Source organism: Bacillus rossius (assembly GCF_032445375.1).
Source record: "Bacillus rossius redtenbacheri isolate Brsri chromosome 9 unlocalized genomic scaffold, Brsri_v3 Brsri_v3_scf9_2, whole genome shotgun sequence".
NCBI classification, from domain to species: domain Eukaryota; kingdom Metazoa; phylum Arthropoda; class Insecta; order Phasmatodea; family Bacillidae; genus Bacillus; species Bacillus rossius.
The window spans coordinates 19,296,729-19,313,838 of record NW_026962013.1 but is presented as its reverse complement, the minus strand read 5'-3'; the positions used below and the strand labels follow the sequence as shown (position 1 = coordinate 19,313,838).

Below are 17,110 nucleotides of genomic sequence, written 5' to 3'. Positions count from 1 at the left end.
AAGAAAGGGCCTTTTTTTTCATTTTCGTGAAATTTAATAGCTCGTAATAAGTTTTAATTTAATTCCTGACTGTAAATTTTGTTACCAAACAGCCAATGCACCAGAGCTAGGCCTACCTTGGTAGATCTAGAAGAATAGCTCTTAAAATAAAGTACCGTCGTGAGAAATCTGATAACTAACATAGCGCGTGTTATTGAACCATAAGCGTGCATTTTCAATGTGTATAATACTAAGGGCGGTATTTCAAGACGTTCGGGTAAGGTATCGAATAAGCACTGCCCTTGTTGAGATACAACCGTAAACTAAATCGATGGCCGTATTACAGAACGTGTCCAAACAGAATCCCAGTTAGGCACCAAATCGGCAACAGTTTTAATAAACAGTGCCCTGCGCGAGGCAATTGTTACGGCAAAAATACTGGAAATAGGAGCACCATCGCACAAAAATAAAACGGCCTAACTAATTAAAGTTGAGATTATTTCTTGTTTTGACCATTAAAGTGTACAAAATATATTCCAGGATAATTTCGCCATCGTAGAGTATCATTTGGCACACCAACACGCTTTGTATGTTCCCTGATGATCACAAAAATCACTATATACGAGTTAATGGCGTCAAACGCGAGTCCGTTTCCTGGACGAAATCAACGATAATGTGAGCTCTGCGCATGTGCGGAATTTGGGCAACAGATCGGCAACGGATAGGACACCAAAATACGTTCTCTATAAATAAGGGACTGGCCGTGTCCTATCGTGCACTAGGAATACGGGCCTAAGAACGACTTTTTGCGTTTTTTACGTAAGAAACGTTCGTGCGCCAAAGACGAGTTTTTCTATTGTTCACCTTGCAGCGCGTGGATTGTCCTTGCTCTGGGTCTGCTGTGATGTTCGTCGTGCGTGAAGCCGATGCTTGATCGAAATTCAGAATTCCGTAACACTGGGAGAGACCCGTTAGTCTCTTCGGTGGACCTGCTTGGTCTTCACGGCGCGATGGCGTGACTGTCACGATGACTTATGACCGCGAGGAGACGAATGCGTGTTGATGCGGTCACGCGCAGTTACTCATCGTTTCGAAAACCGTTGGGAAGTGAAGATGCGTATACTCCACCGTCTCACGTTTTTTTTTTTTTGACGTGGAAGTCCGTCATTTATACTGTTCTCGGTGATTTATTTAGTCTCAAATTTTGGTTAGTTGTATTCTGAATTTTATGTGTCATAATTGGCCTTACTTTATATCTTCTTTTTATTAACAAATAAGTTTTAATTAGTTTTATACATTATAATTGGTTAAGCATTTTATAAAACCTCAATCGTGTTTTCTTATATATGAAAATATATTTTATAAGTGTGTTGTGTTAAATTTTATTCCCTGTCTAATTAACGCAGGTACATTATTTGTTATTGCATTTACGTCTATATACACGGGTAAAGAAGGGGGGAGGGAACTAAACTTAAGTATTGAGAGTCATTGTCATAGTCTACCCGGATGGACACCAAGCCTCCAAAACAGTTGAGCATCTGGACTTGGTTGTATTTGGCTTTCACAATTTTTTTTATTTAGATACCCTTTGTTTGATACAAGTCAATACGAGTAGCTAGAACATTTTAATTACTCAATGTACATACCATCTCCAAAGTCTGGCAGAAGACACATTCCATGTTGGCTTATTTCATTTCTTGGGTTGGCAACCATGTACCTTTTTTTATATATATATCCTCACCATTCCACAGTTCAAGAAGGCCTCCTCGCGAATTTCCCGGCAAAGGTTCGAAACAGCCCTTTACTGTTTTGTCGGGAGAAGAATGGGACCTGACCCTCCCTTTTTGTACCTGCGCCAGGTAGAAGCGGCAGTCCATATTATCCTCCCCTGGACCAGTAAATAACAAGAGCGCCCTTCCTTTACGCACTCTAGATGAACCTGTCCCCTGCGCCCTTGGAAACTTTCCCTGTTTTCCAGCGCCGTGTTTTGACCGACCTTGAGTTGTAGAGTGCGTCGACCCCACGAGTTCTCGCGACGTGGAAGGGGAAAAAAAGACACCCTTTCGTTTCGACCCGAGGGGTTGTGTTTTTTGTGGCCATTCTCTGCCTACCTGGTGTTTTAGAAGCGAAGTGTCAGCTACAGATGATGTGCTGATACTGCCATTTTAGCGACTGTTTCAAAAATGTGAAATCACGCTTTCTACGTAGACTGGGGTTGTCCTAACGTTGATCGCAAAGCCTGATTGTCAACCTGAAGGCCCGCGGGTTTTTTTCCGACCGTGTTGGGTTTGTTAATTTCCCCTTTGTGTTGCAAAAAGGCTATAGAAAACGACCCATGCGTTTATGTGAATGTACGTACGGTATGTACATACTTCATTAAAACCATTTAAAACGTAACTGAAGAAATTAAAATCAACAGTCGTTTTCTCGATCTGCTTTCCATTTCTTATATTATCATAACAATATTTAGGCGCTATGAATAAAAATTTTACATTTCTAAAAATGTTCAATGTTGTTTTCCTACTGTTTTTTTCTCTTTATAACATACTAGCTGACCCGGCGAACTTCGTACCGCCTTAGCGTAGCAATGATGCACTACTTTATTTTGTATAGCTGACCTATCTTAGGTATCTTAGATGGCGGTACAAATGGCGTGAATTTGACTTGGCCGCTGGCGGAACACAATCCAGGGGCTTCATGTTTAAATTTCAATGCCTTGTAATGTGGACACACAATATTCATTAGTCCAATAGCAACAATTTGCTCTGAACTGTAATCAATTGCCACATTATAACTGAATGCAGCTCTGTGGGGATTAAACACAACATTCCTATCTTGATATCGATTCCGTTCAAGTTCATTTCGCGCTTCGCGTTGCTCATCACTTTGATTTGCTCGTATATTTCTTTGACTTGCCGTATTTCGAGTTCTGCGGCCTAAGCTTGTACGTCTGGTTGGTGGCATTGTTAAAAACGAAAATCCAACTGAAAATAAAAAGCTCTCATACATTTTCTGTATAACCATGTATATCAAATTATAGTATTGTGTAGTCACCAAAAAGTTCTAAAAATCAATATGAAGCTGTGAACTTACCATGATTAACAAACACTTATTAGCAAACAAAATTCTTCTTAGTCTTTAAAACAATTATATGTCAAACGACATAAATTTACATTAAAAAGTTCAAAAATGAAAATTCAACTGTAAATTAAAGAAAACGGTTGTATTCTTCTTTATAAGCAAGTATATCACACAAAAACAAACATAGAAAATGTTTACATAATGTATTGATTTGTTTTTCTATTTTTAAACTGCAACACAGTAATAACGAATTATGGCATGACAATGGCCTAGGCAGAATGTACACAGCCAGAATAGCCTGCGCCAGCAGCTCTGTACCGAATGTACCGGTACAATATGTAGTAAAACGTTAATGTTGATAAATATTTCCTAAACGATACAGTTTCTTTACATCCTCTTTGAAGATATTTGCAGCAAACATTCTGTCAATTCTATGTCAAACGTCATAAGGTTACTTTAAAAATATTTATATTGTACAAAGTGTTGGGTTAGTTTGGAAATAATTTTATATATGGTGGTTCAGTATTCTTAAATTTTCTAATTTTCCGTTAAATTTTTTCTTTCATAAGAACCTTCTCGTGACAATAACAAACACAACAAAAAAAGAATTAGTGAAATCGGTTCAGTCATTTACGCGTGATGGCGTGACCAAGGGAAATAGGAATTCATTATTCTTAAATTTTCTAATTTTCCGCACAATTTTCTTAATTTTTTCTTTCATAAGAACCTTCTCCTGACCATAGCAAACACAACAAAAAAAATTAGTGAAATCGGTCCAGCCGTTCACGCGTGATGCCGTGACCAAGGAAAACGGGTTTCATTTTTATATATATAGATGACTGAAATATTTCAGTACTTAAACGTAAGAATACCCTCAAAATAATTTTTGTGTACATAAATTTTGTCCAAATCTAATAATAGAAAAGAACACAGTACATAATGTGTTGCCTAAATTAAATACGCGGGACTTTTTTTTTTTTTTTACTGAAATTGACCAGAAACTGTCCATGCGTGATCTGTGAACACTCCATGACAACACATTTGAATGCCGTATGACTTAGCAGTGTTACAGTTGATTTTATGTGTAGATTCATTGGGTGATACAATATTTTTGTTTAAAAATATTACTGAATAACCTTTTAAAATATTTGTCTTTCGTTATAATGAATACAGCTACCATTAGGTAGATTTCGAAGAACTTCTACCTACTGTAGCCGTTACCATGATGAGAATTCCAAAATATTTTACAGAGTTTTTCGTTTCATGGTCAACTCAATATTTATAGACCTAAGTATTGCATTTTATGGACACGATAACAACCTTGATTTGGCACAAATCAATTCCAAACTGATACATAGAATATAGTAATGTAAAATCTCGGTAGAGTTTGTTATTGGGAAAAATCCGTTCAAATGGGTAGAGAAGGAAAGGTTAAAAAAGAAATCACTCTTATTAGATTAATATTACAAATCTCTCATCCGAATGAAGTTATTATAGCTCGTTAAAGTAATACCAAAAACGTTTGTGAAAATAAATATTTTATACGATCAACCATTAATGCAAGGGGTTGGTTGGTAAAAAACAAGGGTTGAAGGACAAAATTGTGATAAATCCATTAGTAGGAACACTACCAAATCCGTTAAAATTATTTTGTACTCTATCGAAGTGGTTGTTTTTTATTTTAAACCTTCAAAATATTTTCAATATTATGCGCCTAGTATTAATTTTCATACTAACAATTACTACTGCAAGTGCTGTAGATATCGGTGGTTGTAGAACAAAAAAAATCATAATTACTTTAGTATGTATACTATCAAATCCGTTTCAATTTATTGTAAAAATCCTAAATATTGTCTAAAAATTTTGGCTGAAACAATTTTTGATGAGTCTACATAGCTGGAAGGGGTTAAATAAACAAGTTTTCAAATAAAAAGAAATGTGAGCGAAATCTCTCTGTGCTTGATAGAGATGTGTAAAGTTATCACATTTGTTGTGCCTAACACGCCATGTAAGCATCCATGTTTCGATATTCTTGGATCTCTTCAGGTAAGTGTAGACTACAGATTTCAGTAGTCAAACTTATGACATGGTTTACAGATTTCAGTAAATCAAGAGGCTGGCGTGTTAGGCACAACAAATTTGATACCTTTAATCATACTGCCAGAGAATTACATCTTTAGAGATGTGTAAACATCTAGCCTCCGTAACGAGTAAAATGCATGTGTTCTCATATTGGAAATAAATTTGTAATACGAAACTCGGATACTAAATTTAATGTAGAATTTTTTTAAAATAATGCCAAGCGTCATAAAAATACAAAAAAATTACTCATTTTAGGGGTAAACGATAAACATGTTTTTTCCCTTTCTAAAATCTAACTATAATTATTTTTAACAATATGGTACTGTTTAGTTCTCACGGCTAGCCGTACAGGAGTACCGAACGCGTCGCATGTAAATGCCTCAACGCTGAACCTGTTACAATTCTCCCCATAACGGAATAATCATAGCCTGCGTTTTTGAGGTTTTACTTCTTTAGGCGCGTTGAGGGTAAACATTCAGTATTCACACCCGAAAAGCAAATAAATATGCGCCCATTACATAACGGAAAATTTTACAGGTTGAAAGTCCAATGCGCATGCTTACAGAAACTTCAGTAGCCACGAGCCTAAATCGTCAAGATGGCGGACCCACTTGTGACAACATACACCCGTGTATATTAAATTTCGCGAACATCGGAAGATGTACTAAGCGTATTGAAATACTAAAGTGAACTTTATTATAGTGAAACTATCCTGGAATACATTTTGTAAACTTGAATAGTCACAACCAGATATAATCGCAACTTAAAAAATACCTATGATTGATTAGCCAGGAAAGTTATGTTGGAACAAAAATTGCGTCAAATATATTTAACAGTTTGTTGGTTCTCTAAAGCAGTACGAACGTGGTGTTATCTTATAAATATTTTTTTTTTCAAAATAAAATATGCAGTTCAATAGGTACATTAAAACAAAATTAACATAAAACATTTAAACACACATTATAACACTAAGTATATATATAGCCTACTTGTTCCTGCTTAATCGACAGAAATCAGTCTGTAAATACTTCCGTCAAAAAAACCGTAATATTATTGAGCTGATTTTACATTTCGAATTTAACAGTAAAATTTTATAACGAAACTTTTTTATTCAACATTGAGTAGAATATATGTAGGCTAACAATTCTTGTGTGTCTACAGTATGATGAACACTGCGCTATCTCTACATTTTAACGTATTTTTTTAAGTTGTCATGATTTATTTTTATGACTATCAATTATAATATAAAATATTAAAGGATAGTTGTACTATTATGAAGTTTAGTCTGGCACATCAATACGCTCCCTCGATGTTCGCAGAAGTTAACATATACTGATGAATCATTTGTATCCGCCATCTTTTCGATATTTCTGATACTTTCACAGGTGCGGCGACACCTTTCCAATCTACTTCCGTTCCATTCACGAAGTTACTCCTACCAAATGCTGTGTACAGAAAGCTAAGATGTTTACACATCAATAGTATCTTAAACTTTTGTTCGAAACAAATTTTTATACGACCACTTATTAGTGCAAGGGATGAAATATAGTGTTTGGAAGTAAAAACATGCATAAGTACATTGGTAGGTTTAGTATGAAATTCGTTCTAAGTTATTCAATACTGGATGCATTAAACTAAAATGATTCGAAAAATTTGACTGCATGTAGCCTAATATAAGAAAATGTTTGATCTAGTATGTTCCAGAAGTTTCCGGAAAATTCCAGTAGAAATAAGTAGGTACCTACTTTGAAATCTACATATGCCCATAGGCTGTGGCGAAAAGGATTTTCTTTTAAACCGATGTGTTAACAGCCTGTTTTCTTTTGTTCCAGGTAAGCTTTGGACACAACGAGAACATGTTTCTGTGTGCTGTTTTTCCGCCGGTTTGCGGTAAGCTTTGTATACATTTTTCTTGTACTTTTTTTTAAACGCGTTTTTTGCCTGTCCCATTATTGTTATTATTATTATATATCCTCTTACCTTATGACTTGTTTGAATATTTTCAGATGTGTGTAGTACTTGTAGATATGTGATTTTTAGCACAACATTAGTTTTTACCGTTAATTTCAGGTCGCCACACCTAATCGCTCTTGTAATTTTTGGATTCCGTTTCTCAATAATTTTTACGTGTTTTGTGTGTAGCTACGTTGAGTGATTGTGTTGTTGTCGAAACGTAAATTCATTCAAGCATTTTTTTCATCACATCAACATAGAAGTCTGATTCGAATTTGGATGTACACGTCTTAAGTGCAGTCAATTATAAACTCGTATGCATTCTATTTAAAAAAAAAGTTTATGCAGTAATACTTTTACTATAAGTAATTGTGAAAAGTTTTACTGTAACGCACTATTTTACTTAATAAAACCATTCAGTAATGAAGATATTTTCTACTACTTTGTAACGGCTAATGGTAATTGGGAAAAAACTTAAGCTGTGTCATTCCGTTGCAAATACATTCCGCCGACAAAGGGAAATGATACGGTTGTGCTCGGTCTGAGAAGATAGATGGGTAAAAATAGATCCCGCCGGCGAAGCTGTTCTTGAATGTGATGTTTGCGGGGCCCCCTGTCATTTTGAGTAAATTGTCGTCCGGCGCTGAAGCTGTCCGCATAACTTCCCCCGCCGGCTTCCAGAATCAGCGGCTCCTCCGAGTAAACGAAGGACCCACCACCTCGCCGCGTGAGACCACTCATTACGCTCTGGCGTCTGTGGCTGGCGCGATGCCGCCGCGCCGTGGGTGTGCCTGCCGCGCCAGCGGGCTGATTGCGAACACACATTTTTGCGATACAGGACAAGGTAAACATCGAAGGTCATGGAGATTATCGCAGGGACAAGCCGCGTGATTACGATCACACATTTTTGCGATGCAAGACACGGTAAACAACGAGGATCGTGGAGATTATCGCAGGGAGAAGCCGCGTGATTACGAACACACATTGTTGCGATGCAAGACACGGTAAACAACGAGGGACGTGGAGATTATCACAGGGAGAAGCTTTGTAATTACGAACACACACTGTTGCGATGCAAGACACGGTAAACAACGAAGGACGTGGAGATTATCACAGGGAGAAGCTTTGTAATTACGAACACACATTTTTGCGATGCAAGACACGGTTAACATCGAGTGTCGTGGAGATTATCGCAGGTACAAGCCGCGTGATTACGAACACACATTGTTGCGATGCAAGACACGGTAAACAACGAGGGACGTGGAGATTATCACAGGGAGAAGCTTTGTAATTACGAACACACACTGTTGCGATGCAAGACACGGTAAACAACGAAGGACGTGGAGATTATCACAGGGAGAAGCTTTGTAATTACGAACACACATTTTTGCGATGCAAGACACGGTTAACATCGAGGGTCGTGGAGATTATCGCAGGTACAAGCCGCGTGATTACGAACACACATTGTTGCGATGCAAGACACGGTAAACAACGAGGGACGTGGAGATTATCACAGGGAGAAGCTTTGTAATTACGAACACACATTTTTGCGATGCAAGACACGGTAAACATCGAGGGTCGTGGAGATTATCACAGGGAGAAGCTTTGTAATTACGATCACACATTTTTGCGATGCAAGACACGGTAAACAACGAGGATCGTGGAGATTATCGCAGGGAGAAGCCGCGTGATTACGAACACACATTGTTGCGATGCAAGACACGGTAAACAACGAGGGACGTGGAGATTATCACAGGGAGAAGCTTTGTAATTACGAACACACACTGTTGCGATGCAAGACACGGTAAACAACGAAGGACGTGGAGATTATCACAGGGAGAAGCTTTGTAATTACGAACACACATTTTTGCGATGCAAGACACGGTTAACATCGAGGGTCGTGGAGATTATCGCAGGTACAAGCCGCGTGATTACGAACACACATTGTTGCGATGCAAGACACGGTAAACAACGAGGGACGTGGATATTATCACAGGGAGAAGCTTTGTAATTACGAACACACATTTTTGCGATGCAAGACACGGTAAACATCGAGGGTCGTGGAGATTATCACAGAGAGAAGCTTTGTAATTACGATCACACATTTTTGCGATGCAAGACACGGTAAACAACGAGGATCGTGGAGATTATCGCAGGGAGAAGCCGCGTGATTACGAACACACATTGTTGCGATGCAAGACACGGTAAACAACGAGGGACGTGGAGATTATCACAGGGAGAAGCTTTGTAATTACGAACACACACTGTTGCGATGCAAGACACGGTAAACAACGAAGGACGTGGAGATTATCACAGGGAGAAGCTTTGTAATTACGAACACACATTTTTGCGATGCAAGACACGGTTAACATCGAGGGTCGTGGAGATTATCGCAGGTACAAGCCGCGTGATTACGAACACACATTGTTGCGATGCAAGACACGGTAAACAACGAGGGACGTGGAGATTATCACAGGGAGAAGCTTTGTAATTACGAACACCCATTTTTGCGATGCAAGACACGGTTAACACCGAGGGTATTGGAGATTATCGCAGGGAGAAACTTTGTAATTACGAGCACACATTTTTGCGATGCAAGACACGGTAAACATCGAGGGTCGTGGAGATTATCGCAGGGAAAAGCTGCGTGATTACGAACACAACATTTTTTTCGTTAAACTGTCAACCATTGATGAAGTTGTGACTGTGTGTACCGTAATAATTGAGTATGAACACACATTTCGGACGGTATATATCGCACCAGTGCTGCGTGATATACCAAAACGTATTTACAATGAATTTTAGCGTAAACAATATTTGAGGTTAGTTACGGTAGTATTTTTTATCTATGGTGTTGTGTTTGCAACGGCAATACATAGGTATTGCAACATTGACGACACACATTTGTTTTTCTCCATCTTTAAATTAAATAATCATCAAACCAATCATCTGTATTTTAAAAGGTCGAAATAATAAAATCTAAAAATATATGTATTTGATATATAATTGAAACAATTTTTCATGTGAAACTGACAAAAAAAATGTTTATTTAACGCATACGTGAATCATTCAGTGGTGGCTGGCCCTTCGACGTCACTGATTCGTGCCGTGTCTCACAAGGAAACACAGCCGCATGCTGGTGCGTGTCCCGGCGGAGCGTGGAGAACATCGCAAGTCTCGGCGAGTGTTTGTAATCAGCCCGCAGGGGGGTCCCGTGTTTTCATTGTTCAGTCACGTGGCGTTGCTCCGAGCGGGACGCAATTTTGGCATGCTGTCCGTGTGAGGCTGGGGATCCATATTGGGCTGGACAGAAGTCGGGGGGCGACTACCGCTATATCTTTTTGTTTTCGTGAATTCGATTCAAGTTCCAAGTTTCGGTGTTGTTTTTTTTTTTTACTATTCCTCTGGGTTGTCCACGTCCATCGCTTCTGTGCTCGATGTGTTGCCGCTGGGCTGGGCCGATGCAGACGGCTGCAGCTCGAGGCGTCTTATCGCGTGGTGCGCGCTCGCTACTCCGGGCCGCCTGTGCCGAATCCGTGGCATTTCTCTGGACTGCTTTCCTTCTTAGTCGATAGAGCAGACATCTCTCTGCATCGGGAAGTCTAGGTGGCCGGTTATAAATGGGCGTCACTCGTTGCTTCTTCGATCTATTCACTTATGGTGTGGGCATTATTCCTTGATGTTTTCGCAAAAAAAAAATATTGTGTTCAAACTATTAAAGTATTTTTTTTTTTTTTTTTACAAAACGTAGTTTATACTCTAACGTAAAGAATAAAAGTTGTCTGGAGCAGATTGACCAATTACCCTAGCTCACTTGAGACTGGATGTTAGCCGCGCTTACCACGCCTTGTAGCGTTCTCTGCCGCGCGGTGACGTCATTGCGCGGTACGCGGGGTGAGAGTTGGCGCCAATGTTTCCTCTCGCCTTCAGAGCGGGCTTTGCGATGGTCTAGTTATTATTTGCCTCGAGTGTATGGTTTGGGCGTAGTGGGCGTTTCAGAGTATCTGCATTTTCTTACTCGAGATGGGACTTACGTGCACTCTTATGTTTCTCCGTACAAGGACGGCTCCAGGAAAGCTTTACGGGAGGGATTATCGTACAAAGAAAGATGCAGGTGCAAAACATGACATTAACTAAATCATGAATTGGTCTTGGAATATTTATTCACAAATTTATAGTCTCAAACACTGAACTTTAATACTTTTATACAACATATGATAGAAAAGTTCAACATATGAATTTAAGTATTCAAGTATATAAATAAAATAATACATTAATAAAATTAGGGTTCAAGAGGCTATTGTGCCTACCGCTCCCCCCCTTTTTTTTTCTAGATCGAGCAGTGCTTATTTCCGGGGAGAAATTACTGTACTGCTGATAATTAGATACGTTCGCAAGGTGATTCCTTGGTTATAAACACAAAGTGGTAAAAAACGCATTACTCATCTGTGTAAAGCTGTCAAAACTTTGGTGATGATGAAATAGATTTCATAATTGATTCACGATATAGTAACAATATTTTCAATTTTTTTTGTAAGACGTGAGGCTGGTTGGATGTGTATGTTTTGAGTGTGTAATTTTTATTGGCAAATGTACTTTAAACAGTGTACTGGTTCAATAAATGTGGTGTTTTGACTGCGCCGCCACTTCTGTTATTCTTTATCTCTAGCGTCTCAGAATGATATCAATATTGAAAATTTACACGCAATCTGTTCCTTCAAAAAAACATTTTAACTTTGTTAGCGATTATTTTATATCTGATTTATTTTGCTGAGTTATGCAGTAAACTATAATTGCGACTGGTGCTGATGTTTTTTACTGTGTACACTTTTTCAGCTAGTTTGCGAAAACTTTTCAGCGGTAAAAAATTAATACTAGGCTACAATAAAATAATCAATATTTCACATAAATTATTTCGTTAAATAAAATAATTCGTTTTCCAAAAGAACTAGACTAGTCAACTATTTGCCATATTTTATCTTGTAAATCATGTAAGAATATTCAACTGTCAAACTGAAATCACCAATAAAGTTACCTGTCAGAAAGGTTCACCTGTTCGTAGGACGTCCTAAAATACATGGGATCACTTATGCAATCTTGGTTTTAAAAATTTATTATTAGTTATTGTTGATTATTTTACTTCGCAAGTCTCTGTGAAAATGGCTGTAGAACAGGAAAACCGTGTTGTTTCCTGATAGCAGAACAAGAACACATTAATACAGACGCTCGCTCTCCAAGACAGTTTCAGATCGTGTCTGAAGTCTTAGGGGCTGGTCATTGTAAACGTGTCGGTTATGACCGGGATGGTAGTCTCCTCAGGTACACCGGCATGTCGCCGTCAGAAGTTTAGACGGTATCGCGTTCCTCCCTTCACCCCTCTTTTTTCTTTTACTGCGGTGGCCATCGGCAGTGGTTTCGCAGGGATCTATCTATTCTCTCGCCGAGCCGCATCTCGACGCGTCCGTCCTTCGTCCTTCGTCCTTTCGTCCTTCGTCCTCCCCGCGAGCGGTTCATCGAACCGCGCAGGAATTCCACGTCTCCAGTCCGTTCTTCGGAAGGGTTCACTCCCCCCCCCCTCCCCCCTTAACTAAATCCTTTTCCTCTCTTCTTTTCTATCTATCATCCCCTCCTCCTTTCCCGTCCTCGCCCGCATTTATTGTGACCAGGCTGGCGCGCCCTGGAGCGGTTGGTGCCCGCGGATGTCCAACTTTTCACGCCATTTTCAACGGGACGTTTTCCTTCCCCGCCCCCCTTCTCTCCTCCCCCGCCTTTATTTCTCACAGCCCAGCTCATGCACTTCTATTTTTTATTTCCTTGTTCCTTCACGTTCTCTCTTCGCCTCTGTCCGCGTGGATGAATTCGAAAATGTGACCACAAAATTAATTCCTTACTTGGTACTTTTTTTTCCCCCATTCGCCTTCCTATCTTCTTGTTTTTTTTTGGTTTTTTTTTAAGTGTTGCTATTACAAAGCTGTAACCTGATTCATTCGATTGTGTGCTGGGATTGGACGATCAGGAATGATGTAAAAAAAGGAATTCCTGTAGTTAGATACAGTATTGCGTGTTATTATAAGTGCAGGAAGTAGTAAGTGCTAAACTCGACTAGCGTTCCTTTACCATCGTCGTTCGAAATATCATCCCGTTGGGGCCGTTATCTCTAATCAGTCTACGACAATTTTTTTTATTCGTAACTTAATTGTTTTGTTTTATGACGTTCTTGATTTGCGTTTCAGTTATTATAAAGTTACAATAACTTCTTGACTTTCATAATTATGTGGTGTACCAAAGTTTTTGTAATGCGAGACACATACAAGTGTGTGCTTTAATCGTCTGACCACTATTTTATTCGTAACGTTATGGTTTTGTTAAGACTTTCACGATGAACGTGCCAGTTATTAGAGTGTTGCAATAATTACTTGGAACAAATGGGTACGTAATAGTTTAGTCCAAAATTGATTTTAGTGAATTTCATTATTACCTGGTGAACCGAGGTTTTTTTTTTTTTTAGCGTAATGTATAAAAGAGTGTATGCTTTTAAATTATGTCCGTTTTTTATTTAAATCGTGGATGCAAAAAGCCATTAAAACGAAAAGGAATTTATGTTTAGATGGAGAATCCAGAAGAAAACGGTACGAAACGAACTGCTTGAGTGCAATAATGAACGCCATCAAGCACGAAAATAACCGCTAAGATCAGCCGTGACGAATAATCCTGCTTATTCCACGAACATAACAAAAGTGTTTCTAGATAGACAGTGAAATTGCAAAATATTTGCCTAGAATCCTGTGTTTTTTTCGTTTAAAATTGTGCAGGGTATTTGTTGCATTTCTGTAATTATAATAATTATGTAACTTAGGAAACAGTTCTTTACAAAACTCAAGCTTAAATAAAGTTTTTTTTTCTTTAATTCTTGAAACAGCTTATCATTATAAGTTCTTGGCTTCTGGTTTGTAGCCGCATTGAAGGCTAAGATTTAACCGATGTTTCGGTTATCCTTGCAATCGCTGTCTTCAGGGTATCAGTTATCTACTGTGTGACCAAGATTATCGATGTGTTACTTTTTTATGATTTTTATACATCCATTGCTTTTTTTTACAATTCAGTTGGACCTAACGTGAGTTTAAAAAAACGTTTATGGTAAAATGCAGTGGTGATACTAATGTTAATCCGTATTTATTCACCGTAATCGTCAGAAAACATTTGTAATTGCCGCTATCTTATTGTATTACTTTATTTTTGTTCTGTGATGTCGAAAGTTTTTTGACGTCTTTCAGTAAGAATATTGGCAGATAAGGGAGAAGTAATATTACGGATGATATAAGAAACCGTTTCTGGAAAGTGGGAAGTCAATGAATGCTTCTTGTTTACATAACGATGTTTGAGAATTAGAACAGAGAAATTAATCTTTGGTTAGATTTCGTAAAGATGGTTATAAAATTCTAAAATTTAGGATGAAATTTTTTAATACTAACACAGCTCTTTTTTTTTATGGTTAACTATTGCTGAGATGGATATTTTCAGAAGCCACTGTAGTCAGGTTAGTTTGTTAACCGTACGATCAGGCGCCTTTTGGCATATTAAGTGAAGCTCACTAACAGAATATGATGACATTAAGTCCACTTGATGTTTTGTTAGGATGGCCTGAAGCTCAAGCATAAAACCAAAACAATGTCGAAATCCTTCACAGATACGGCATCTCTCATCTGGAACAATCTCGACCACGATGCTAGATACCAACTGTCTACCAAAATTTAAAAAAAAAAAACTTATTAAAAAATTGGCTCTCCAAATTCAAGACACGTAACCAAGAGAATACTGAATGACTTTGTGTGAGTGTGTGAGAGAATGACAGTCTCGTAATAAGAATTTTAATTATATTTTAATATTATTTATATTTAAAATGTTTAAGTAAGTATTTAATCATATTTTAATATTAAGATTTTAAAATATTTAATATCATTTAGGTTAGTATTTAATTATTTTATATTTAATGTAATATTATTAAATGGTTCATGTTAGTACTAAACGTGTGCGTTAAATTGGTAGATGACTTATCATTAATTGCTTTAACTGGTTATTATGTAATTTTATGTTTGATACCTAGATATAACATTTTATACGTGGTTTATGTCTCATGGTTCAGTGTAAGAGAAGGCATACACGCAACACGTCTTAAATGCGCCAAACAAAGATCTAAATAAATAAATAAACTCGAGGACAGAAATGCGTCCGATAATGCAGCGACGGAAATGCATTTTGTGGAAGGACCAGAAGCACTTCCTAGCCGAACCCGGAATAATTTCCGTGGAAGAGTGTCCTGAACACCATCGCAGATTCTCCTCGCATTCATTTTTTGACGGTTTGGGGGAAGGGGGTGTGATGATGCTTGGCATTATACATTTCGACAAGAGCAAAAGATCTGTGATGGCCTTTGAAGAGGAACCATCCCGACATTTAACTAAAGATAGGTTTATAATTATTCTACGGGAAACCGAAATGAGAATGGCTGAATCGGGAATGAAATTTCGATCCTCTGGAACGTGAGTCCATTGTCTTACCATGGTCTTCCTGGCTTATTCTGTCACTGTTGCATTGTATTTAAAAAAATGCATTCCTTGTCTTTCTCATCACCGCCATGCAAAGATACAACATTTTATCTGATGTCGTTATTTACTACTTTTCATACCCTAAAACTGTCAATTATTTAGTGGCACCTGTTTTAATGCACGCTTAGCCTACATTTGAATATTGAACAAGTTGTTCTCGTCGCTAATTATCATATGTAACGGAGAAAACTCGTTTTTGAGCTGCTTCGACGAATACATGTTTTCGTCACTTCTTTGGAGCATCTGGTGATTCATTTTTACGTGCCAGAGAGTGAAGGATAAAAATTAGGGGATAAATGAATCAATCACACCTTAAAGCCCAGTCCACATCAAAGTAACTAGAGAGAACGAGGATTGACGTGATGGGGATGGAGCATTGTCGGAACGAATCACTAGGGTAAGCAGGAGTACCCTGAGAAAATCTGTCTGGTCTTGGAAACGTCTGCCACGTTACCCAATCGTGAAAAATCCGGGTTTTATCCCGTCGGAAATCGAACACGGGTCATCTTTGTATGGGATGCTTTTAATTTCCGAGGCCCCTGTTTAAAGAACATCTTATGGTGCTACTTCTGGAAGCTGTAACAAAAGAAAATGGGGGGTGGGGGTGTTTCCTTATATAAAATGCAGTGTGAGTTGTGGCGCTACGTGTATGTGCCACTAGCCAGTCCTACGAGTATTGATTACTTTGTACCTCGTAGTCAAATGCGCGTAAGTCCAAATTTGATGATTTCTGATATATTGCTGATATTGATTCGATTTCTATCAAACCATGACTTCGCAACTCACTCACAAATTTTCTACAGAATTTAGCGAGATTTATGAGAACTTAAGTCTAATGTTTTAGTTGAACCAGACAAACCAAGACCAGTTACACCCGTGGTTTTTATTTTTAAAAAAAAATCCCTGATGTTTATTTTATTTAAAATTTCACCTGATTATGTAATTTAACTGCTTAAACGTATTTAATTTCTGTAGTTATATTTTTTTTCATTTGGCGAGAAATATTAAAATGAAAATGTAAAAAATAAAAAAATAAATCGTAGTGGGTATCGAACCCGAGCCAGCAGATTATCAACCCATACATGTTACCACTTCCTTACTAAGCTGTCTTAACAATTGAAGCAAAATATCGGTTAAATAGTGTCTTTATTATATTAAAACTTTAACTGACAGTTGCGGCAAAGTTACAAGTAATTGCTATGTATTCAAACCCTACAGGGCTTCCAAAAAAATTAAAAACTCTAAACTTTACCCGACGTTTAAAACGAAAGTTTTTATTTTTATTTTAAGTATACCCGCTTTGATGTTTAACCCCAATTTAACACAATGTTAATGAAGGGGACACCTACTACTAGCGCCGTAAGTTCGCAGGCCGCTGTGAGCTTCACTAAGCCGACGAGACACTTCAA

General features: G+C 38.0%; 1 protein-coding gene across 1 annotated transcript in view; it reads left to right on the top strand.

Moving 5' to 3' along the window:
* Positions 1-17,110, top strand: part of LOC134543077 (autophagy-related protein 16-1-like) — a 271,142-nt gene that overhangs the window by 99,669 nt on the left and 154,363 nt on the right. The window contains exon 2 of the mRNA XM_063387840.1: positions 6,975-7,032. The gene's annotated coding sequence lies outside the window, so the exon portion shown is untranslated. The remainder of the gene's footprint in view (positions 1-6,974; positions 7,033-17,110) is intronic.